Raw genomic sequence first — 23,808 nt, 5'->3', positions numbered from 1 at the left:
CGCGGCTCCTCAGAGACTGCAAAAGGTTGTGACCTTGGTTTTCTAGCTAACACCATGCCATCCCATCCCAATGCCTGTAATCATCTGTGTATCCCCCCCACCCTCTCCCTTGTCAGCATTTAACCTCACTGGGCTTGACCTCACTTAGCTAATGAGATCTGGCCAGAAACCATGGAGATGGTTGTCAGCAACTCGGGACAGGTGGTATCTCTGAACACCAATAGCAGCTCACTCCACAGAAAAGATGAAGAGATGTGCCAGGGGCAGAACACAGCCTGTTTAGCTGTTTTAGCAGAAATCTAAGGTTCTTCTTCTTTTTGTTGGAGGGAATGATGGCAATGGTGACAATGGTGTTGGTATTACTAAGAACGAATGCATAAATCAACAGTGACAAATGACTAATACATAAGCGAGAGAGCATTTGTGATCAATTCTGCAGAGGCCCGTTCCCCCTCCTGGTGGTTTCTTTGTTCTTGGCAAAGACTCCTCTCACTTGCTTTATTTCTCAGCCTGAGCCAAAGCAATCTCTATAGTTCAATATAAATAATGAGGGTGATATTGATAATAACAATAGCTCTCATTTACTGAGTGCTCCAAGTGCCAGGCACTCTTCATATATTATTTATACTCCTTATAACAACTCTTTGAGGTAGACATTATTATGTTCCTTTTTAGCCAAGGAAACAGAAGCCTCAGAGAGGTTAAGTGGCTTGCCCAAGTTTACACAGCAGATAAGATAGTCTTGGATTCAAACCTGAGTCTGTTTGACTCTGGTTTCTTCACTTTATCTCTGCAACACAGCTGTCTTCCTTGACTGGGCTCTTGGCCCTTTGCCTGGACACTGTATCTGGGCCTTCGACGCTACTGCCCAGTCAGCTCCTGAGCTACCTTGCTCCTGTCCTTCCAGGTTTGCACCGCTTTGGCTTCTGTCTTTGCTCAGATCCTCACCTGTCTGGCCCCTGGAAACATACGGCGTTCACCTATTTCTTGTCTATCTACATGGTTCTGCCCACAGGTTTTTTTGTTTGTTTGTTTGTTTGTTTGTTTGTTTGTTTTGAGACGGAGTCTCACTCTGTCACCCAGGCTGGAGTGCAGTGGCGCCATCTCGGCTCACTGCAAGCTCCGCCTCCCGGATTCATGCCATTCTCCTGCCTCAGTCTCCCAAGTAGCTGGGACTACAGGCGCCCGCCACCAGGCCGGCTAATTTTTTGTATTTTTAGTAGAGACGGGGTTTCACCGTGTTAGCCAGTATGGTCTCAATCTCCTGACCTCATGATCCGCCCGCCTCGGCCTCCCAAAGTGCTGGGATTACAAGCGTGAGCCACCACGCCCGGTCCTTGCCCATAGGTTTTCTAATCTCACTGCTCATAAACATGCTTGCTGGGCCTGACTCATGAAGGAGTAGCTTGATGCTCCCAGATTCTAGGTAACTGTCCCTCATTCTAGACCCTCCTGCCTCACGAGTAGAGTTTCCCCTATCGTCCAGCCTGACTCACCATTGAAGAAGAGTGTTTCCTACCTGTGTCAAGAGAAACCAGCCATCTGGGTTCTTCTATCTGCTCCTGCTGTGCTCTGCCTTGAATACTCTTCCTTTCTTTCAAAACCACATTCTATTGCCCAGCTTATTATACCTGACTCAAAACCCAACTTACTGCCCACAGAATAAGACCTCGACCTGGAATTATATCCTATTACTATCTGGCCTCACTGACCCTTTCAAGTTCCAACCTTATTTTCCAGCCAATTGTTTCCCTTCCTTTCTCTGTGATTTTCTGCTGGGCCTTTTCTCCTGCTCTTCTCTGCCAGGAATGCTCATTTCCTCTGTGCTAGTTCAGGATCATCCAAGATCTAGCATAAAATCCATCTTCTTTACCAAAAATGGCCCTAATCCTCCCAGCTGGAAACGGTCTCTTCCTTTCATTGATCTACTGTGGCACTGTATCTAGTGACACTTAACAATTTTCTACATTTTGCCATAGTTAATTGTATACATACTTTTCCTCCCCTTTTACACTATAAGGTCTCTGAGAACAAAAAGCATCTGATTTTTTTTTCTTTTTTGAGGCAGAGTGTTGCTCTGTTGCCAGGCTGGAGTGCAATGGCGCAATCTCGGCTCACTGCAACCTCTGCCTCCTGGGTTCAAGCAATTCTCCCACCCCAGTCTCCTGAATAGCTGGGACTACAGGCGGACGGCACCAAACCCGCCTAATTTTTGTATTTTTAGTAGAGACAGGATTTTACCATATTGGTTAGGCTGGTCTCAAACTCATGACCTCAGGTGATCCGCCCACCTCGGCCTCCCAAAGTGGTGGGATTACAGGCACTAGCCACTGCGCCCAACCTATTTTTTTCTTTTTGATGGCCTTACAGTGCCTAGCAAAATGACTTGCTCACAGTAAGTGCTTGATATAAATGTATTAATCCATCAGCTGGATGGATGGATGGATGGATGGGTGGATGGATGGATGGATGGATGGATGGATGGGTGGATGGATGGATGGATGGGAAGGAGATTATAGGAATTGAGATTCTGGCTGAGCTTTTTCAGTCAGGTAGCCATGACAGGAGAAAGGCTTCACCTTTCAGGTGAGTGTATGGTCATAATCACAGAAGGAAAAGAATAGCTTGAACCGTAGCTTGAACCAGTTAACCATGCTGCCAATAAAATCAAGCCACATGTGTTTACCATGTTTTATGTTTACCAGGCTGCATCAGTAGGATGCTTTAAAATACGGGACAGAAATCCCGACTCAACCTCAAACTAACTTTTATCATAAAGAAATGTATTGGTTCCAATACAGGACGTCAAAGGCTGGGTAGGATTCAGGACTGGTGGATCCAGTGGCTCTTTCCAGCTCTCTGCTGTGCTATCCCCAATGCTGACTTCATTCTGGGGAAAGATCCCTGGGTTTTGGAAGGCTTCCAGTAGTTGCTGGGTTAATTGCTTCTCTTTTCACCTCCTACAAACTTCCTGTGACTCTTTCTTAAGGGTAAGAAAGCATATTTTCCAGAAGTGCTTAGAAAACTCTTTATGACTCATCGGTCCCAACTGGCCTTGGCCTGCCTACCCCAGACCCATTCACTAGAAATGGGGATGGGGATGGGGTTCACATCACTCAGGACCCACCCTAGAGCTGCAGTAGAACCTGTGATGGAGAGTCACTCCAACACCCCTTATACAGCAGACAGTTTTATGGGGGCCACTCCAATGGAAGGCTGGCTCTTATGACCTTCTCATTTTAGACACACAGTAAACAATGGAAAACATGTCATGCAAGATATCTCATTGTCACGGATCTTACAATATATCTCTTGCCTAAGAGTCTTTCAGTGTTTGTTGTGCAAATCCATTGGTTAGTCAACAGGGTTTATGGAACATATGCTGTTTAGATAGAGTTATTCTAAGCACTGTACAAAGTTAGAAAAACAAGACAATGCAGCTACTTAAAAAAAATTTTTTTTAGAGGCAAGGTCTTGCTATGTTGCCCAGGTTGGCTTCACACTCCTGGGCTCAAGCAATCCTCCTACATCAGCCTCCTTAGTCACTGGGATTATAGGTGTGTGCTGCACTGCCTGGCTTATTTATTTATTTATTTTAACACTAGAATGAGCATTGAGGAAAGTAGTTCTCTTCTGTTAATTCTGCTCAATTATTTTCCAGAGTGTAGAAACTGCTTGATTTCCTTCCTCCTTTCATTGTCCCCTCTTATTCAGCTCTCTCTTTCTTGTCACTAATTTTCTCCTTTCTTATTCTTTCCTCATTTCAGGAAAGCAACACATAGCAGAGATTAGGAGTGTAGAATCTGGAGTCAGATTTCTTGGGTGGGAATTCTCACTTTGAGTTCTAGCTGTGACTTTCCAGCCATTACTTCATTTCTCTAAGCTTCTTTTCACTGGTAAATCATATCTAAACATTATGCCTACCTCCTTGGGTTATTCTTGAATTTTAAAAATGATGCACATTAAAAATGATTACTAATGGTTAATGATTTTAATTTTCTTCTTCATCCTTTTTTAATTGTGCCACATTTTGTGTCCTGTTCCTCCCTCCTACATCCCACGGTAATAAGCTGATAGAAAATAGTCAGAAATAGAGTGCACAGAATCAACTTCCTAGTGAGAAATGGAATGGAACCATTTCAGTTCCTTCTCTTTTCTTCATTATACTTCAAGTATTTAAAGAGTGCTATGTGAATACATTTAACGCAAAGATGGAAATGTACAAAACCAGTTGAGAGGAACACATATGTGGTACATATGGAAGCGGAAGTATGAATGTTCTGTTCTGCATAAGAATCCCCTAGCTCTCAGTTCCAGCTTCATCGAGGCCTGGTTTGTTCAATTGGTTAGAGCACCTTCTGATGTAACCAAGATCATGATTTCAATTCCAGAATGTGGTGAGCCTACTTTATCTATTTGATGGCTACAGCCTGCTCTCCTGAACCTGGTCAGCCATCTGTACATGCATCCATTGTTCAGAAGATGATCAATCAGAGGAGCCTGGTTGAAGCAATGCAAATCGATCACCTTACTAGAAAACAACACAACAGAAATTACGTACTCTCATGGTGGTGGGTTAGTTGTGTGATGTTTGTACATGAAGAAGGTATAGACCATGACATCATTACAGAGTTCATGGAAAACAAATAGGTTTGAGGCTATAGGTTCCACAGCAACTGACAGCCTATAAAAAAGATTACTGCTATGTCCCTTGTTTAATGCCCCCAGCTCTTCTTAGAGACCATTTGGAGAATAACTGCCTGTTCCTCTAGACTAGACTTAATTGCTGGAAGTATCTCACATGGGAAGATTTTCCTGACATCTCATTCTCCTCTTCTCAACTTAATTTCTCTCCAACCTCCACCCCTTCTAGAATTATGTGCTCTCTTTACTATGCTCCTTTTATGTCATATCATGATGGTTACTATCATATGGTTACTACATATCATATGGTTACTATATAACATAACATGTTATGGCACTGGGTGCCATAATACCCAGTCTATGTTATGGAATGGGTGGCTTAAACAACAAAAATTTATTTTCTAACATGTCTGGAGGCTGGAAGTATGAGATCAAGGTCCCAGCATTGTCAGGTTCCTGTAAGGACTCTCCCCTTGGTTTGTAGATGGCTGCCTTCCCTCTGTGTCCTCACGTGGTAGAGAGAGAGAGAGACGGAGAAAGAGAGAGAGAGAGACTGCAAGCTCTCTGCTGTCTCCTCTCATAAGGGTACTGATTCCATTATGAGGACTAATATGGTTTGGATGTTTGTCCCATCCCAATCTCTTATTGAAATGTGATTCTCAGTGTTGGAGGTGGGGCCCGGTGGGAGGTGATTTGATCATGGGGGTGGATCACTCATGAATGGCTTAGCACCAGCCCCTTGATGATAAGTAAGCTCTTGCTCTGAGTTCACGTGATATCTGGTTGTTTAAAAGTGCATGGAGGCTAGGTGCGGTGGCTCACGCCTATAATCCCAGCACTTTGGGAAGCCGAGGCAGGCGAATCACAAGGTCAGGAGTTCAAGACCAGCCTGGCCAATATAGTGAAACCCCATCTCTACTGAAAATACAAAAATTAGCCGGGCATGGTGGCAGGTCTCTGTAGTCCCAGCCACTCGGGAGGCTGAGACAGGAGAATTGCTTGAACCTGGGAGGTAGAGCTTGCAGGGAGCCGAGATTGCGCCACTGCACTCCAGCCTGGGCGACAGAGTGAGACTCCATCTCAAAATAATAATAATAAAAATGAAAGTGTATGGCACCTTCCTCCTCTCTCTTGCTCCCACTCACACCATGTGATGTGCCTGCTCCTCTTCCTTTCTGCCGTGATTTTAACTTCCTGAGGCCCTCACCAGAAGCAAATGCCAGCTCCATGCTTCCTGGACAGCCTGCTGAATGGTGAGCCAAATACCCCTCTTTTCTTTATAAATTATCTACAACTTCATGTATTTCTTAATGACAACACAAGAATGGCCTAGTACAAGAACCTACCCCGCAACCTCATCTAAACCTAATTCCTTCCCAGAGGCCCCATCTCCAAATACTATCACATTGTGGGCTTGGGTTTCAATATATGAATTTGGGGGGACACGATTCAGTACATAACAGTTACAATTCTTTTTGAGGCAATGCATGTTCCTTTAATATGAGTGATATCCATGTAACATGGAAGTCACATTGATTCATACATGATTTTCCTGGCAACTTAATATCAGGGTAAGCTTTTCCACATTTGCAGAAAAAGCCTTAGCCATGTATGAATACCTTCAGAATAGACTGAAACTGATAGTGCAAGTTCTGCTTGGTTTAATAGCTTTGAGTATTGTTGCCCTTTCCACCAGTTAAACTATTCGGGGAAGCTAAGAGTATAATGATGGAGTTGTGAAAACATTTCCCTCTATAGACACACTAAACAAAAGAAAGAGGCTACACCATGGATCATCCAAAAATTTTGAAGAAATTGATCTAGACGCTGTTAAATGAAATTTGGCCTACAGCTGCCTCTGTATATATTTTAAGTCTGGCCTAAAGGTTTCCCCATACACAGTGGACTGTAACCTAATTTGATGCATAAACAGACTGGTAACTGAGTCTCAGGCAATCACAGCAGCCAAATTTCAGTTAACCACAGGCAGCCAACTGTTCAAACCAGGTTCAAATAAGGCAAAGGCCCAGCTGTAGCCAATCCAGCCATTTCTGTACTTCACTTATGCTTTCTACAGGTCACTTTCCTTTTTCTGTCCATAAATGTTACCTAATAAATGTGGCATAGGCCGGGCGCGGTGGCTCAAGCCTGTAATCCCAGCACTTTGGGAGGCCGAGACGGGCGGATCACGACGTCAGGAGTTCGAGACCATCCTGGCTAACACGGTGAAACCCCGTCTCTACTAAAAAAATACAAAAAACTAGCCGGGCGAGGTGGTGGGCGCCTGTAGTCCCAGCTACTCGGGAGGCTGAGGCAGAATGGCGTAAAAACCCGGGAGGCGGAGCTTGCAATGAGCTGAGATCCGGCCACTGCACTCCAGCCTGGGCGACACAGCAAGACTCCGTCTCAAAAAAATAAATAAATAAATAAATAAATAAATAAATAAATAAATGTGGCATAAATGTGGCAGCCCTGGAGTCACTCTGAGTCTGTTTGTGTTCTGAGGACTGTTCGATTCAGGAATTTTTCTTTACTCAATTAAACTCTGTTAAATTTAATTTGCCTAAAGTTTTTCTTTTAACCAATGGCATCAGATGTGGGATCCAAAGTAGGAAATTAGCTGGGTGTGGTAGCACATGCCTGTAGTCCTAGCTACTAGGGAGGCTGAGGTGGGAGGATCACCTGATCCCAGGAGTTCGAGGCTGCAGTGAGCCGTGATTACACCACTGCACTCCAGCCTGGGCAACAGAATGAGACCGTCTCAAAACAAAAAACAAACAAACAAAAAACCAAAAAAAAATTCCACAAAGTAGACCTTCTAATGACCCCCAGGAGGATGCAGCGACCAAACGAGGTGCCAGCTGGGCCCATTGCATCCACTGCTCTCTTGCAGCCACTGGGGATCCTGGACAAGTTCTCTCTTAGATTCTGAGGTGCCACAAATTTGTGTTTTGAGCTGAGTTTGAGCAAATTTTTTATCTGGATTCGGTTCATAAATCACAATAAAAACTGGACTTGGTCCAGGATTGAATCAGATTCAATAGTTAACTGGATTGGATCCAGTTAGAGGCCTCAGACATCTGACTGGGTCAGGCGGAAACTGGCGGTAAATGGCAATTAGCGCAGGGGGTATGAACTCCACTTTTGGGAATTTGCAGAGATTTTGTGTTCTATCTCCTTTGTTTCTTTTTCTTACATACCTGGGTAGGGAAAAATCACTGGCTAACTTGGCCAAGGGGATCTTAGAGCCAAAGCCAGGAATCAACATAAAAATGAGATCCTTAATTTTTGAAGAACTGAGTCCTCCCCTTTCCCGGTATGCCTGCCTTGATGTATAGTATGTAAGTATTAGGCACCGGAAGCAGCAAATGCTTACAAAAATGGAGAAACTTTACTAAAGATTATTTAAAATTATGGTGGAACATTCAAATGAACAACATTGTCCTTTAAGAAGTGCATTTAAAAATGGGGGCTCCTGAATTAGGTTCCCCAGGGATGCCTGTTGATGTGCAGAAGCTTTTAAAAAAATTTTCAAAATTTGTTTTGCCTCTTTTAAAGACTCTTTACAAAAGACAAATAAAGATCTTAAATGACTAATTGATAAGGGAAATAGAATCTACTAACATTTTGGCTTAGTTACTATCCTGCCCCAAGGTGGAAAGTAAGCCAAATAAAGTGCTTATAAAACGTAGGCCCTCCGGTAAAGTAGGCTTGTTTCTCTTTTTCAAAGCTATCCATGCTGAGTCCAGGCATAGAGAACACTTTCTCTGTCTTCTTCATTAATGGGCTCCACTTTAAACTCAGTAATTTAGCTAAGAAACAGAAGCTAGGCCAGGCGCTGTGGCTCATGCCTGTAATCCCAGCACTTTGGGAAGCCAAGGCGGGCAGATCACGAGGTCAGGAGATTGAGACCATTCTGGCCAACATGGTGAAACCCCATCTCTACTAAAATACAAAAAAATTTGCCGGGCATGGTGGTGTGTGCCTGTAGTCCCAGCTACTCGGGAGGCTGAGGAAGGGAAATCGCTTGAACCCAGGAGGCGGAGGTTGCAGTGAGCCGAGATCGCACCACTGCACTCCAGCCTGGCAACAAAGCAAGACTCTATCTCAAAAAAAAAGAAAAGAGGCTGGGCGCGGTGGCTCAAGCCTGTAATTCCAGTACTTTGGGAGGCTGAGACGGGCGGATCACAAGGTCAGGAGATCGAGACCATCCTGGCTGACACGGTGAAACCCCGTCTCTACTAAAAAATACAAAAAACTAGCCGGGCGAGGTGGCGGGGGCCTGTAGTCCCAGCTACTCGGGAGGCTGAGGCAGGAGAATGGAGTGAACCCGGGAGGCGGAGCTTGCAGTGAGCTGAGATCCGGCCACTGCACTCCAGCCTGGGCGGCAGAGCGAGACTCCGTCTCAAAAAAAAAAAAAAAAAGAAAAGAAGCAGAAGTTAAGTTAAAGAGACCACCTGTCAACCTAAATCAGTCTCTACAATATACCTTTCTGGCATTTAGCTGGCTATTTTGAAACCCTTTTATTAAAGAAAATTACATCTATGAAAGAAATCTATATTTGTAACATTTCTTTCTAAAAATTAGGAAATGGCTTTCATCTACAAATACTGATATAAAACAGTTTAAAATTGATTACTTCCTTTATTGTTCACTGGAAATTAACGTTACTAAGAGTTAACATTATGATTAATATATATAATTAAAATATGATACATATATGTGTACTATATGTGAAACAGGAGGAGTTCCCTTATCACCTTCACAGGGTGTATGACAGGGGTGTGGCTTGCTTCTTCAGGACCCTACTTCTCAGACCCTAGGGGGAGCATGCAGATGGGCAGGCCATGGAGAGCATTTTTGGGCTCTGACCCCACAGCAGATTCTAGGGTTGAGTGTTTACAGCTCCCGAAGCCCCAGCGGGCGTGTGTTACAGTATGTTCTTTCAGCTTTGCCATCAGCTGGTGGTTTGTGTTAATCAGCTCAATTAGACCCTTTGCCTTATCGCAAGGACAGAGGGCTTTCTGTATCCTGGGTTCTTGCCCCAGTGTACGGGAAAAATCGGATCACATGTGGACTTGGAGAATGAGTGCAAGGTTTTATTGAGTGGTGTAAGTAGCTCTCACTGAGGTGGATGGGCAGCAAGACAAAGGATGGAGTGGGAGGTTGATCTTCCCCTGGACGTGGGCCTTACAGCAGCTAGACTTTCCTCCAACCGCCCCTGGCCGAATTCCCCCTGGTGTCACATTGTTCTGCCATGGATGGCCTGCTGGTGTCTGCTGGTGTCTGTCTTCTGCTTCTCTCAATGTCCAGCTGCTTGTGTGTGTGCCCGCTGGGGTCTCAGGTTTTTATGGGCACAGGATGGGGGGGTATGGTGGGCCAAAAGGCAACATTTTGGGTGTGAAAACAGAAACATCTGTCCTCATTTAGGTCCGTGGGCACAGGCTTGAGGATGGAGCCCTCACCAGGGACCCCCACTTCTCTACCCAGCACTTTCCTGCCCCTGGTCCCATATCATATACCTATATACAATATATATTATATATAACATATGTACTATATAAATATGGTACATATGTGTACTATATGTATGTACTATACAGAATATGTAGTACATTTATAGTACATATATGGACACAAATGTACTCTACGTATAGCATGTATGTAGTATAGTACGTACTATACAGAATATATGTACTATACATATATTCTATATAGCACATATGTTCTGTATAGTACATATATATGTATTGCATGTATGTACTATACATAATTTTTTTTGTTTTTAGTTACATATATGTAATATGTACGACTGATAAAGGCAGGAGACAGACAAATTCCTAGGCAGATAGGGAAGAATCACTAGGCTAAAACTTCATGTTCAAGCCTAAAACAGCCTAAAGGTTGAAAGACTGGAGTGCTGGTCTGGGATGAAATCTGTGACCCAGAGGAAGAACTTCTGCCCCTGTTTGCCCACCCTTTCCCAATTGATTCTTTGGGAATAATGCCTTTTAACCCACTGAATCCTGCCTTTTCCGAAACTACCTATGGCTTGCCTGGGCACGACCACATGTGCACCGGGGCATTGGGGGGGCCACCAGGAATTCATGCGTTATGCAGGGGAGGAGCCTGGCCTCATCAGCTCATGTGTGGTGGCCCTGGTTTTCAATTGTGAGGGAGAAACCTGCTTGGAGAGCCCCTCTCTTTGCTAAGGGCTTCCCTTTTACTTCATAAATTCTTCCCTCCTCACCCTTCAAAGTGTCCATGTGCCTAATTTTTCCTGGTCATGAAACAAGAACTCGGATTTAGCTGAACTAGGGAGCAAAAATCCTGCATCATTTTGACCTTTACGGGGATTTGTCAGAGGGTGAGTAAAATGCTGCCCCAAAAACGTCTTTCACTTTCATTTCTGAGCTTTCTCATCCTCAGACTTCTTCTAAAGGCAGGGAAAACTGCCCCCTCCCTGTCGCTCTCAGGGGTTGGGAATGTCAGCCTTGGTCCATTCCAATCTTTTCTACGGCATTTTCCCTCTTTTTTTCAGAATTATAATGGCACCTATCTTTTCTTTTACAATATTGGGGGTGTTCACCCCCACTCCAATGGCCACAGGCATGTGCTTCAGACATACAGGCAAGCAGCAGCTCCCCACCACCCACTTCCCACATAGCTGGGGCACATGGCCATGTCTGCTGCATACACATGCTGTGTTCAATGGCCATGCAGTGCAGGACTGAGCCACAGCCACTTCCCAGGCCCCAGGGCAGTCTTGGGGGCCCAAGGCCCTTCATGGCTAGCTGGCCAGTGTTCCCCACCACGTGCCCATGGAGTCTTCCCCTCCCCCAGCTGAGGGGTCCAGCTTGGTCTGAGCCTGAGGGAAGAAACAGGAATTAAAAGTTTTTCTCCCTGTTGGAAAACCCATTTACATCAGAATAAGAGGTTTCTTCCTCAACAATCTTCTCCAGCCCTACATCTAAGCTGTTCTTTTTCCTTCTCTCCATCAGGTGAGGAGTTAATGGGTTGGTGCGAAGGTAGTTGTGGTTTTTGCCATTACTTAGCATGGCGGTGACCACAAATTGCTTTTGCACCAACCTAATAACACAGCCGTGCAAAGACAGGGGATTTCTCCATGCCAGAGTTTTTTTTTTTTTTCTTGAAAGGTGTTTTAATAGGCCAGGACCCCAATTCACCAGACACTCTTTTCTATCCCTTGTTGGAAGAGAACCGAATTCCACAGCTTCACCCTGACTAAATGAGTCCATGGACCCCATTGAGACACATTCTTGCCCCAAACTCAATTCCAAACTTTGGGTTGAAGCTCTAGGGAAGAAAACTGGATCTGAGGCTGACGACAATTGAAGTTAAGAGATATAGCACAGGTAAGCATGACTAATTCCTGCTGATTAAGCCAAGCCTCCCATTGCATGGATAGTGGTCATGCTAGTATCCATGGCATACATGAGGGCTAGGTAACTTGAAAACTACTGACAGCAGGGGGAAAGACAGTGTGTGGGTAAGGGTGGACAATCCCACCCCCTACCCTCCCTGTTAACATGGGTAAAAAGTCACATTGAGACCCATGGGCAGCACCCTGTCATTGTCTTCAGGACTCCGGGATACAAGGAAAGAAGAAAGAAAACAGATACCTCTCTTGTCTCTCCCTCACATACCCTGGGTATTTGCTGGGAAGAGAAGGGAACTAGGCATGCGTTGCTCCCCTCTTTCTAGATGAGTAGTCATTCATCTTTAGTCTTTACCCCTTTCAAAAGCATCCCGAACCCCTGGGACTCCTTTGAAAAAAAAATTCCTCCTTTATTTCCTTTTTCCACCTCTGTCCTCTCTTCACAGATGGGTAATTATGTACCTGTGCTACAGCACAATTCCCTTGGATGCATCCTCCAAATTGATAAAAAATTAATATCCCAAACCTTAAACTGGTTGCCTTAGAATTGAACTCAGAGGAAGGGAACCTAGAAGGCTGACATACTGGAAAAAGCGTAACAATTTTATCATTCAGACTTTTGGCCTCTCTCTCCCTGTACAAACTGGTAAAAGGAATAACAAGGATCACTATTTATATTCTCTGTAAAGTTTTGATGAATGAAAAAAGATTTGTGAGGTTGGTCTTAAGCTATAGCCAATCTGGTGTGATTTGCATATCTTTCTGCATGATTCTGTCAGGAAGAGGGGTACCACGTGATAAGATATAGGCCTAGGACCCCATAAGCCTGCTGTTCAAGTCAGCCTGTCTAACAGGTCAGTACCAAACTTTGCTTGTTTTACGTCCATGGGAATGTGACCTGTAACCACATGGCAGTACTTTCGTTTAGTCTCCGCCATTTTACAGTGGCAACCTGGGTTCAATCCTGGCTTGAGAAATGTGTTCTTTTGGGTTGATATCTGTGTGTGACTTTTTATCGTTTGCTGATTCTCTTCCTCTACATGAACAACTTCTAGCTTCGTTTCTTGAATTTTTCTTTCTCTGAGTTACCTTTAAAGTTCCTAGATTTTGTAAAAACTGCTTACTACCCCTGTGGAAATATTTCAAACACTTGTGGTTAAGTCATAACCTTAATTGAAGCTTGTTGGTTTCACCTGTGAGTTTACTTTTGGTAAAGTTCAAATGACAAAAATATTGGCTGTTTGGCATGGCTAAAGTCAGGTTACAAGGGATTTAAAAGGACGTTCTTAAAGAACGCTCTACTTAATTAAAAGTGGATATCCAAGTTATAGGTATATTTAAAAGACCTTTATGTTTCTCTCTTCTTGGATCTTGTTTTACTGGAAAAAGATTTTTTTCTCAGTCGACTGAATTACTGTTCTCCCTGTGTCTCGCAACTCTTACGGCATGCATGAGAGGCCCTAAGATAACTTCTGATGAACTGGGAGTCCTTGGGAAAAACAGAAAAGGTGCCACAGATTCTATTTTGGGAGAAACCTCTCTTTCCTTCCTGGAACCCTAGGAATTAGAAACTGATCAATCTGTATCAAAATTTATTTTTTGTCTTCTAGCTATACTTGTGTATTGGGCCCTGTTTCTTTAAGGGTTCCTCCCTGAGACCAATAATCCAATTAAGAAACTGGCAAATGAAAAATCTTTCAAATACTGGATCTTCTTTTGTCTGTCTGTGTACTTATATATGTATTGTGTGTGTGATGTTTATATAAAAGTGCTCTAATTAATTGGATTAAAGAAAAAATAAGCACTTAGATAAAATATGTTTTAAGGAAAAGTAAAAGCTATAATATTTTTTAGTTCCTGTGACTTTAATCTTCGAGAAATAAAAACGATCTTAAGGATTATTGGTAAAAAATGCAAATATTGTTTGTTTTTTGTTTTTTTTCTTAAGACAGAGTCTGGCTCTGTCTCCAGGCTGGAATGCAGTGGCACAATCTTGGCTCACTGAAACCTCCGCCTCCCAGGTTCAAGGGATTCCCTGCCTCAGCCTCCCAAGTAGCTGGGACTCTAGGCACATGCCACCATGCCTGGCTAATTTTTTGTATTTTAGTAGATACAAGGTTTCACCATGTTGGCCAGGAGGGTCTCGATCTTCTGACCTCATGATCCGCCCACCTCAGCCTCCCAAAGTGCTGGGATTATAGGCATGAGCCACTGCACCTGGCCAAAAATGCAAATATTGTTAAAATGTAAATATGTGGTCTAAGTTACGCAGGTCAGATAGTAAGTTTGCTAAATGTTTTAAGGTTATAAACTGCTTCTTTAGCTTTTGAGAACTATTCTGCACCTTGGCTGCTTCACAATTGGTAAGGCCTGGGGAGGTATGGAGTTAACAACACCCTTAACTATGCTGGAAGGAGTCACATTTCATTGGCACCTAGTGCATAATTAAAACAACTTACCAGATTTTACATTAAAGTTAAAAATTGCTAAGAGTTATCATTATGACATGTAATTGAGACCACTGAAAATGGATTCACCTGCAAGATATGTAAGAATAGTAAAATGCATTTTTAGTAAAAGATTATAAGAATGCATGGAAATGTAAATTTTTGCTTAAGATTAAAGGATTGTTTTAAATTAGATAAGATAAAGTTAAAGGCTTAAACAAGTTGTGGAAGGTTTCTAAAAATTAATCTTGCAAAAGAAATTCTGTGTGTGAACATAGAACAGAATAAATTTGAAATGATATTATATGTTTTTTATGTAAATTGAGCATTGAAATAAAAGGACAAGAAGGTTTCCTTAAGGTGCTAATCTGCTCTTTAGCAGAAGTTGTAAAGGGTTGTAAAAGTTTGTAAGAATCGGCTGGGCGCGGTGGCTCAAGCCTGTAATCCCAGCACTTTGGGAGGCCGAGACGGGCGAATCACGAGGTCGGGAGATCGAGACCATCCTGGCTAACACAGTGAAACCCCGTCTCTACTAAAAAAAAAAAATACAAAAAACTAGCCGGGCGAGGTGGCGGGCGCCTGTAGTCCCAGCTACTCAGGAGGCTGAGGCAGGAGAATGGCATAAACCCGGGAGGCGGAGCTTGCAGTGAGGTGAGATCCAGCCACTGCACTCCAGCCTGGGCGACCGAGCAAGACTCCGTCTCAAAAAAAAAAAAAAAAAAAAAGTTTGTAAGAATCTCACCTCATGGTCAAACTGGTTAAGATTAGATAGAATGACAGAATTGTTTATAAGTTTTCATTAGAAAATTCGGGTTGGCATTAAGAGTAAACTAATGTAAGGGTAAAATTTGGCTTTCTTGCCCTTGTACAAGATTTTCATGTGATAACAAAGGGAAATGAAAGATTTTTGTTTGCCTTGTGAATAGACTGCCAAGGAAAAGAGAAGACAGGAGACAAACCGGAAAGCTAAGTCTTCCCTCTTAATGAGTAAAGGTTTTTGCCTTGTTTTGAAATTTTTGAATCATCATTTTGGCAAAATAAATAATTTATGGTAATCTGGAGTTCTGTTTCATAATATCAAGTGCTTCAAACCTCTAACATATTTAACAGGTTTCCCAAAATCAAATTTCAGTTTCAGAATTATATTTCCTGACCACTAGCTTTTGCATGTTACAGAGGGCCCCTATTGCATCCAAAAGAGAGGTAAATAGGATTATTTGACATATTTAAGTATGTGGGATTGCCAAAATGATGCTTCATCTTCATCAGGTTATATTTCAGTGAATAGTATTAATATATGTTTTAAAATTGTATGGGATTTCTAAAATTCTAATGTCTGAGCATATGCTATCAATCATAATTAAGATTATTATGGTAAGTTATTATAAACCACAGAGATAATCAAATTTCTTTATCAATTGTGTTTTTAACTGTAACTACCCTGGGCATTTTGTTATTCAAAGACAATTGTCTTGTTTTGATCCTCTTCAAAAGATGGTTTATTATCAGTTATAGAACTTTGACAGGTGCTCTCAAATGCAGGTTTCTGATGACTTTGGAGATTGTGACATTTGAATGGTGGAAAAATGTATAGGACTCATGGAGAGTTAAAATGTTCATGAATATCAAGCAGAACAAGAGTTAATGGAATGGACTGAACTAATAGAAAGCTGAAGTAACCTTTTATTAACTATTGCTTAAAACATTGCTGATCCTTGTTTTGTTTTTCAGAGTTAAAGAAACTTTTATTTTGAGCTATTTACAGTCTTTAATAATTGAGTAAGTTATACTCCTGTGAACAAAATTTGGAGCATGTCTGTTTCTCTCTGCCTGGTTCCTCTAGAATTTGGAAACTATTTGTGAGTATTCTTAACTTATAGCAATATGGTTATTTGCATCAGGGCAATAAGAGTCCATTTTCTTTTGCAACAGGATGCAATTGGAGAAGCTGGTTGTTTTACCAAGACATTGGCTGGAAGGGTATGCTTTCTTTTAAGGAATCAAGCTCAACTTGCAGAGCTGATAAAAGCTCCTTGGGAAAACTGGCCTCATACCTTGTCTACACAGTCCCCATACAGGGTTCCCACCTTGTATGGCAAGTAAAGAATGTCACTTTCTAACAGGCCCAGGAACCCCATATTCTTGGGACCTCAAGAATAAAGGATTTTTTTTTACCCAACTCATAGGTATTTGGGGTACAAACCCGTGGCTAGGCTCGACTTTAAAAGGTCTTATCTGAGATTCCTTGTGGAACAGAGTTCCATCAAAGCCAATTTGAAAAATTGTATGTAAAAATAATAATTCTTGCTGTACTTTATGCAAATAAGAAGGCCAAATATAAGACTAAAGTTTATTTTGCAAACAACTCAGTCCTATCTTGATTTGTTTTTAACAAAAATGAGGAATGGAGAGAAATTATGTCTCAAACCTTATCATACATCTGTCATTAAATTCTAGACCAATTAGTTGTTTCAAAGGTTTTTTTTGCCTACATTTTAGACTAACCCTGCTTATTCCTGTGAATCAACTAGTGATCTCCTTCTGCAGCTCAGAAGAAAAAAAAGGGATGGATAATGTAAAAATCTAGATCAATATTCCAGTTCTGGGCAATTATCCTGCAAATCCTGCCAAGTGATAGGAGTAAATAGGGTGCCCATAACCTGGAGGTTTCCTTTTTGGGAAAATAAGACCAAGGGAGCTAACAAAAGCCAAACCCCATGCACCCAAATCTTAGCAGATAACTATAGCCACCTGTTATCTGGACATGCTGGGAGCCTTGGAATTTTTGAGCTACCTTTACCCCCCAGCCTTTTGTCTCATTTTGATACATGTCTTCTAATAACCCAGTTTGTCTCTTCTCGTTTTCAGACCATCAAAAGTTCATGCAACTGGAGGCTCAGTTGATGGCCCATTTTTTTACTGGAGATCCTTAGACAAACTTCTGAGGGAAATCTGACTGCCATCTTCTGAAAACAGTGCTCCCTGTCAGCAGGAAGCAGTTAAGATCGATCTTCATTCCTATTCTAAGGGCAGTTAGTCATACTTCTCCAGAGGGTGGAATGATTGATAGAAGCAGAAGGCAGACAAACGTCTAGGCAGACAGGGAAGGGCCCCTGGCCTAAAACCTCACCTTCAAGTCTAAAACAGCCTGAAGGCTGAAAAACTGGACTGCGAGTCCCTGATGAAACCTGTGACCCAGAGGGAAAACTTCTGCCCCTGTTTGCCCACCCTTTCCCAATTGATTCTTTCTGAAGAATGCCTTTTAATCAATCGAATGCTGCCTTTTCCAATACTACCTTTGGCTTGCCTGGGCATTCCTGCATGTACGTTGGGGGATGAGGTGGGGCCACCAGGAATTCATGCCTTATTCAGGGGAGAAGCCTGGCCTCATAAGCTCATGTGTGGTGGTCCTGGTATTCAATTATGAGGGAGAAACCTGCTTGGAGAACCCCTCTCTTTGCTGAGAGCTTTCCTTTCACTTAATAAATTCCTCCCTCCTCACTCTTCAATGTGCTCGTATGCCTAATTTTTCCTGGTATTGAGACAACAACTTGGATTTCCTGGTATTGAGACAAGAATTAATTAAATACCAAGAAGGTACAAGTCAGCCAGTACCGAAATTGTTAAGATATGCAGTTTAAAGGAACTCCATGATCCAAGTCAACATATGATAGCGCATTGCTATAATACTATAGTAAACGGTGCTGTGTACCTGAATTAAAGAAATAAAATTTGTATTTAAAAGACTATAAATGGCTGGGTGCAGTGGCTCACGCCTATAATCCAACCACTTTGGGAGGCCGAGGCAGCAGATCACCAGAGGTCAGGAGTTCAAGACCAGCCTGGTCAACTTGGTGAAACCCTGTCTCTACCAAAAAATACAAAATTTAGCTGGGTGTGGTGACACACACCTGTAATCCCAATTACTTGGGAGGCTGAGGCAGGAGAATTGCTTGAATCCAGGAGGAAGAGGTTGCAGTGAGCCGAGATCGTGCCACTACACTCCAGCCTGGGCGACAGAATGAGACCCTGTCTCAAAAAATAAAATAAAAATAAAAGACTATAAATCAAATTTTAAGCATGGACTCATGGAGAGCCTGGGTGGCTGCCTGGTCCTTCCTGAGTCCTTAATGTTTTCATTATAAAAAGCACTGCACTCCATGGCTCATGATGGAAGAGATAAAATAATTCAAATAATGAAAAAATATATACATTGGTGTGGTGACTGTTCTAAAATTGCTAAAATAGTTTATGACCAATGTTTGGTTTATCAAATTTAGAATCCTGGGAAGACAATCAAAACTTTAGGTATGGGCTGTTTGGACATTTATAGTGGTCTTCTTTATCTTTCCCTTCCTTCCTTCCTTCCTTCCTTCCTTCCTTCCTTTCTTCCTTCCTCCCTCTTTCTCTTTTTCTTTCTCTCTTTCTTTCATCTGTCTCATTCTGTTGTTCAGGTTGAAGTGCAATGGTCTTGGCTTACTGCAACCTCTGCCTTCCGGGTTCAAATGATTTTTATGCCTCAGCCTTCTGGGTAGCTGGAACTATAGGTGTGTACCACCACACCTGAATAATGTTGGCATTTTTAGTAGAGACAGGATTTTGTGATGTTGGCCAGGTTGGTCTTGAACTCCTGTTCTCAAGTGATCTGCCCACCGCAGCCTCCCAAAGTGCTGGGATTACAGGCATGAGCCACTGCGCCTACCCTCAGTTGCCATTTTCAGTGCCTGTTTTCTGGTTGTTTAGAAGTTTTCCCATGCAGGAAGCCAATTCTATAACAGTAGCTAAAATGTTATTAGAAAATGTGTTTTCCTCATGGGGGATTCTCGGAGAGATCTCTAGGGATGAAGGTACTTGTTTCATTGGACAAGTTGTAAAACAGTTAAATTATTACAGATTTAGTAGCCTTAGGTGAAGCCAATGAATTGACTGGATTGCCTTGATATTGCAGATTGATTAAAGGTATTGCAGATTAATAAAAGTAAGATGCATTTACAGTGGAGAATGTAAGTTGACCCCCTTATAAAAGAGTCCTAAACTCGCATATGACTAAATGATGCAAGCCTTTGATGCATCATGTCAAAGTGTGTTTTCACCAGGTGAAGGAAGCTTTTCAGAATGCACTGGCCAAGAGCAATCAAATCCTTCATGATCTAGAATCCAGAGATTTGGTTTTCTGGAAATGGTAGTAAAGAAAGACTGCCTTTGCCACTCAATCTGCAGCCAAACTTTGGGACTTTGATACTTGAATCCATATCTCACAACTTAAAAAGGGTCCCTCCAGACTCTTGGAACTGTATACCCATTAGAAACCTTAAGGTAAAGCTAACCAGGGAAGTTTCTCCCCAGAAGCAGATGGTATCCTAGACATAAGCAGCTTCCCCAAGATCACAAATCAAACTTTCTCTATCATCATGAAACTCTTACTTTTCTTAATCTTTCCTTACGTATGCCTACCTCTTGAACTTGGCAGGATAGATCTTTACATGACCTAAGGGATCCTTTAGTTAACCTGGTGGATAATGTTAGCAACATTCCTAACATAACTGTTGTTCAAACTGTACTAGTAGTAAAACTTCTAAACCCACTTCCTCTCACTCCCTGTTTTAATTTAATCCAGTAATGGGATACAAGAACAATGACCAATGAGTATATCACAAGACAGGTTTGCACCAAAGCCCAAATGGAGTTTCTTGCAAACTGACTTGTGTGTCAGGATATTATAACACTCTTTCAACCCATAACTCTGCCTCAGGCCCTTGGTTTGAAATTCCTAATTTCACCATTCCAGGTAATGTATCCATGAACAATAGAACTGGAAAAGGGGCCTTGTGTCTATCCGTGGAGTATACTTTTATTTATGGAGGATTTTGCAGCCAACTTTACACATGGGCAACCTTATGCCTTTGATGGATTGAGCATGAAGGGCCAATGTTAGATTTATTTTCCAAGGCTTGGAGTAAATATAAATGAGGCAATAATTTGAAATATATTCCTGACTGAGCATGTTGGCTCACATCTGTAATTCCACACTTTGGGAGGCCGAGGTGGGAGGATCACTTGAGGCTAGGAGTTCGAGATCATTGTATCGAGACCCTGTCTCTACAAAAATATTTTAAAATCTTAGCTGGGCATGGTGGTGCATGTCTGTACTCCCAGCCACTTGGGAGACTGAGGTAGGGAGGATTGTTTGAGCCTGGGAGGTTGAGCAAGACCCTGTCTTGAAAGAAAGAAAGAAGAAAGAAAGAAAGAAAGAAAGAAAGAAAGAAAGAAAGAAAGAAAGAAAGAAAGAAAGAAAGAAAGAAAGAAAGAAAGAAAGAAAGAAATTCCTTATAATCATCTCTATAGCAGATTCTATTGCAAAGGCTATGGTTGCGTAACAGATTTCTTTAAATTCTCTTGCTAAGGTTGTACTAGATAATAGAATTGCTCTAGATTCGCTACTGGCTGAATAGGGAGAAATTGTGCAGTTGCTGACACTTTTTGCACATGGATGAATATACTGGGTATTATAGAGACTTATTTGCAGAGGATTAATGAACAGGCTGCTGGGTTAAAATAGGTATACTCTTCATCTGGCTTATTCTTTGATCTATTTGATTTTTGCTTGCTTAGTTCATGGAGACCCTAGCTAAGGAGTGTACTGCAAACTGTTGGTATTATCCTCCCGATGACAGTGGTCTCCTTGGTGCACTGTATTCTCTCAAAAGTTTTAAATGTTTGTTAACATGCAGTCATTTGTAGAATGTCAGATTGTTACTCTTTGACTAGAATGACAAAACTCAAAGAAATGCGTGATCATGAGGATACCATAACCTATGAATGACATGCTGAGACAAGAAACCCAAATGATGGTAATTGAAAGTGGTGCTCTAAAACCTTAGATTTTGGTCATGCTCTGACCTAGGAGAGAACCCAAGCAAAAGAAGGGAATTGTTAAATAAATGTATTGTTTTGCACTGAGCTCCTGTCACTTGCACAGCTGGTTTCTGGACCAGGTTGTACCCAAGGCATTCCACTCTGTATGCTTCCTGCCTTTGCACCTGCCACCAGAGTCAATGGAGAAGCTACACTGTCTTCAAGCTTGTGTGATCTGATCTCTGTAGCAAATGTATGAGCCATTTCCTGCTCGAGTCCCTGAGAATTCAACCATTCCAGAAAGCACTTCTAGTTGGAAACAGACAGGAATCAATGTAAGAATTCAACTTCAAGTTCAAAAAGCAGTCCCCTAGGTTACAGAGCAAGTGTATGCGGGATTGCAGCCTCCTTTTCAGCATGAACATGTTCGTACCAACCCAGACCAGGACTGCTGCCCACTGCAGGTCACCATCCTCAATTTCATTTTTATTCCAATTGCCATGAGAATAATATTTACCCTGTTTACTATCAGTGTGGGCAAGGCCAGTCAGCATCATCAAGACTGGTATTCCAAGGTTTTCCTGTTCATGGTGATGGGAAACTGCACAGTGAACAGGGTGGGCCAGTCATCCTGGACCCAGTGCACAGCATTTGACTCTTTGGTGGGATCCTCAGTAGCCATCCTCTCTGAGACCATAGTTACTGCTTTTCATCCCTTGGGGGCAGCCCTGAGTCTAGTCCAGTGGTAATCAGATTCCAGCTTGGAAGGGGCGGCTGGATTGTATATTTGGTTAGTAGTGCACATGCTCTTCAGATTCCTGGGGCTCCCTTTAGAGGAGGGAGAAGTGTTGAATCAGGAGGAAGAACAACTCTGGTTTATAAACATATTTTAATGTAAAAATTTGCATTTGAATGGAGCAGTCCTGTTTTCTGTGTCAAAAACCCATTTGGCGTTATTGAGTTTGTTGTTCTTTATTCTTTTATCTCAGTGAAAACTGTTGATCTTGTTCTAGGAAAAAATTAAACTCTTGAAGTTTCCCCCCTAAAAATTTTCTTTTAACAAATAGAATACTAGTATCTAGGTCTTATTGTTACAGGAAAGGGTCCTGATTTAGACCCCAAGAGAGGGTTCTTGGATCTTGCACAAGAAAGAATTCAGGGAAGCCCATAGCATAAAATGAAAGCAAGTTTATTAAGAAAGTAAAGGAATAAGGCCGGGCGCGGTGGCTCACACCTGTAATCCCAGCACTTTGGGAGGCCTAGGCGGGCGGATCACCTGAGATCGGAAGTTTGAGACCAGCCTGACCAACATGGAGAAACCCCGTCTCTGCTAAAAATACAAAATTAGCCAGACGTGGTGGAACATACCTGTAATCCCAGGTATTCAGGAGGCGGAGGCAGGAGAATCGCTAGAACTTTGGAGGCGGAGGTTGCGGTGAGCCGAGATCATGCTATTGCACTCCGGCCTGGGCAAAAAGAGTGAAACTCCATCACAAATTTAAAAAGTAAAGGAATAAAAGAATGGCTACTCCTTAGATAGAGCAGCCCTAAGGGCTGCTGGTTGCCCATTTTTATGGTTATTTCTTGATTACATGCTAAACAAGGGATGGATTATTCATGCCTCCCCTTTTAGACTATATAGGGTAACTTCCTGACAGTGTGATGGCATTTGTACACTGTCATGGCATTGATGGGAACATACCAGTGAGGACGACCAGAGGTCACTGTTATTGCCATCTTAGTTTTGTTGGGTTTTGGCTGGCTTCTTTACTGCAACCTGTTTTATCAGCAAGGTCTTTATGACCTGTATCTTGTGCTGATCTCTTATCTCATCCTGTGACTTAGAATGCCTAACAGTCTGGGAATGCAGCCCCATAGGGTTTTAGTTTCATTTTACCCAGTCCCTCCTCAAGATGGAGTTTCTCTGGTTCAAATGCCTCTGTCATTATGTCTCAAAGAAGGAAGTCTGAATCCCCCAGGTTGAAGACAGCAAATGATTGACTGATACTAATACAAATACCAGTAGATTTAACTATTGTTTTTATTAGAATTGTGATTGTTTTTGTTAGTGCTCTGGATTCAAAATTTTGTAGGTTTTCAGATGTCTGCCCCTAACCAATTTCCACCATAGACTCTGTTATTTTAGTGCACAGTCTTGCAATATGTGAGTTTTGTAGGAATGCATATAAGATGTTACACCAGAAAGATGTTACACCAGAAATACCTGTGCTTGTTTATGTGTCCTGGAACAGTATGTCTGAGACTTTACTATGCATATGAATCACCTGGAGTTATTTCTAAAATGTAGATTTTGATTCAGTAGGTCGGGGTGGGGCCTGAGATTGTGCATTTCTAAAAAACTTCCAATCAATGTCCATGCTACTCATCTAAGAACTACATTTGAACAGCAGAGTCTTGGAATAGACTGTGAATTTGAGAACAAGGGTTGTGCCTTATTGGTCT

General features: G+C 42.3%; 1 pseudogene; it reads left to right on the top strand.

The window, feature by feature from the left end:
* The first annotated feature begins 2,558 nt into the window (after positions 1 to 2,558).
* On the top strand, positions 2,559 to 22,044 carry LOC123574589 (transmembrane protein 183-like; annotated as a pseudogene).
* The last annotated feature ends 1,764 nt before the right edge of the window (positions 22,045 to 23,808 follow it).

Source organism: Macaca fascicularis, chromosome 7, assembly GCF_037993035.2.
Source record: "Macaca fascicularis isolate 582-1 chromosome 7, T2T-MFA8v1.1".
Taxonomy (NCBI): Eukaryota; Metazoa; Chordata; class Mammalia; order Primates; family Cercopithecidae; genus Macaca; species Macaca fascicularis.
This window is presented reverse-complemented; position numbering and strand designations above follow the sequence as displayed.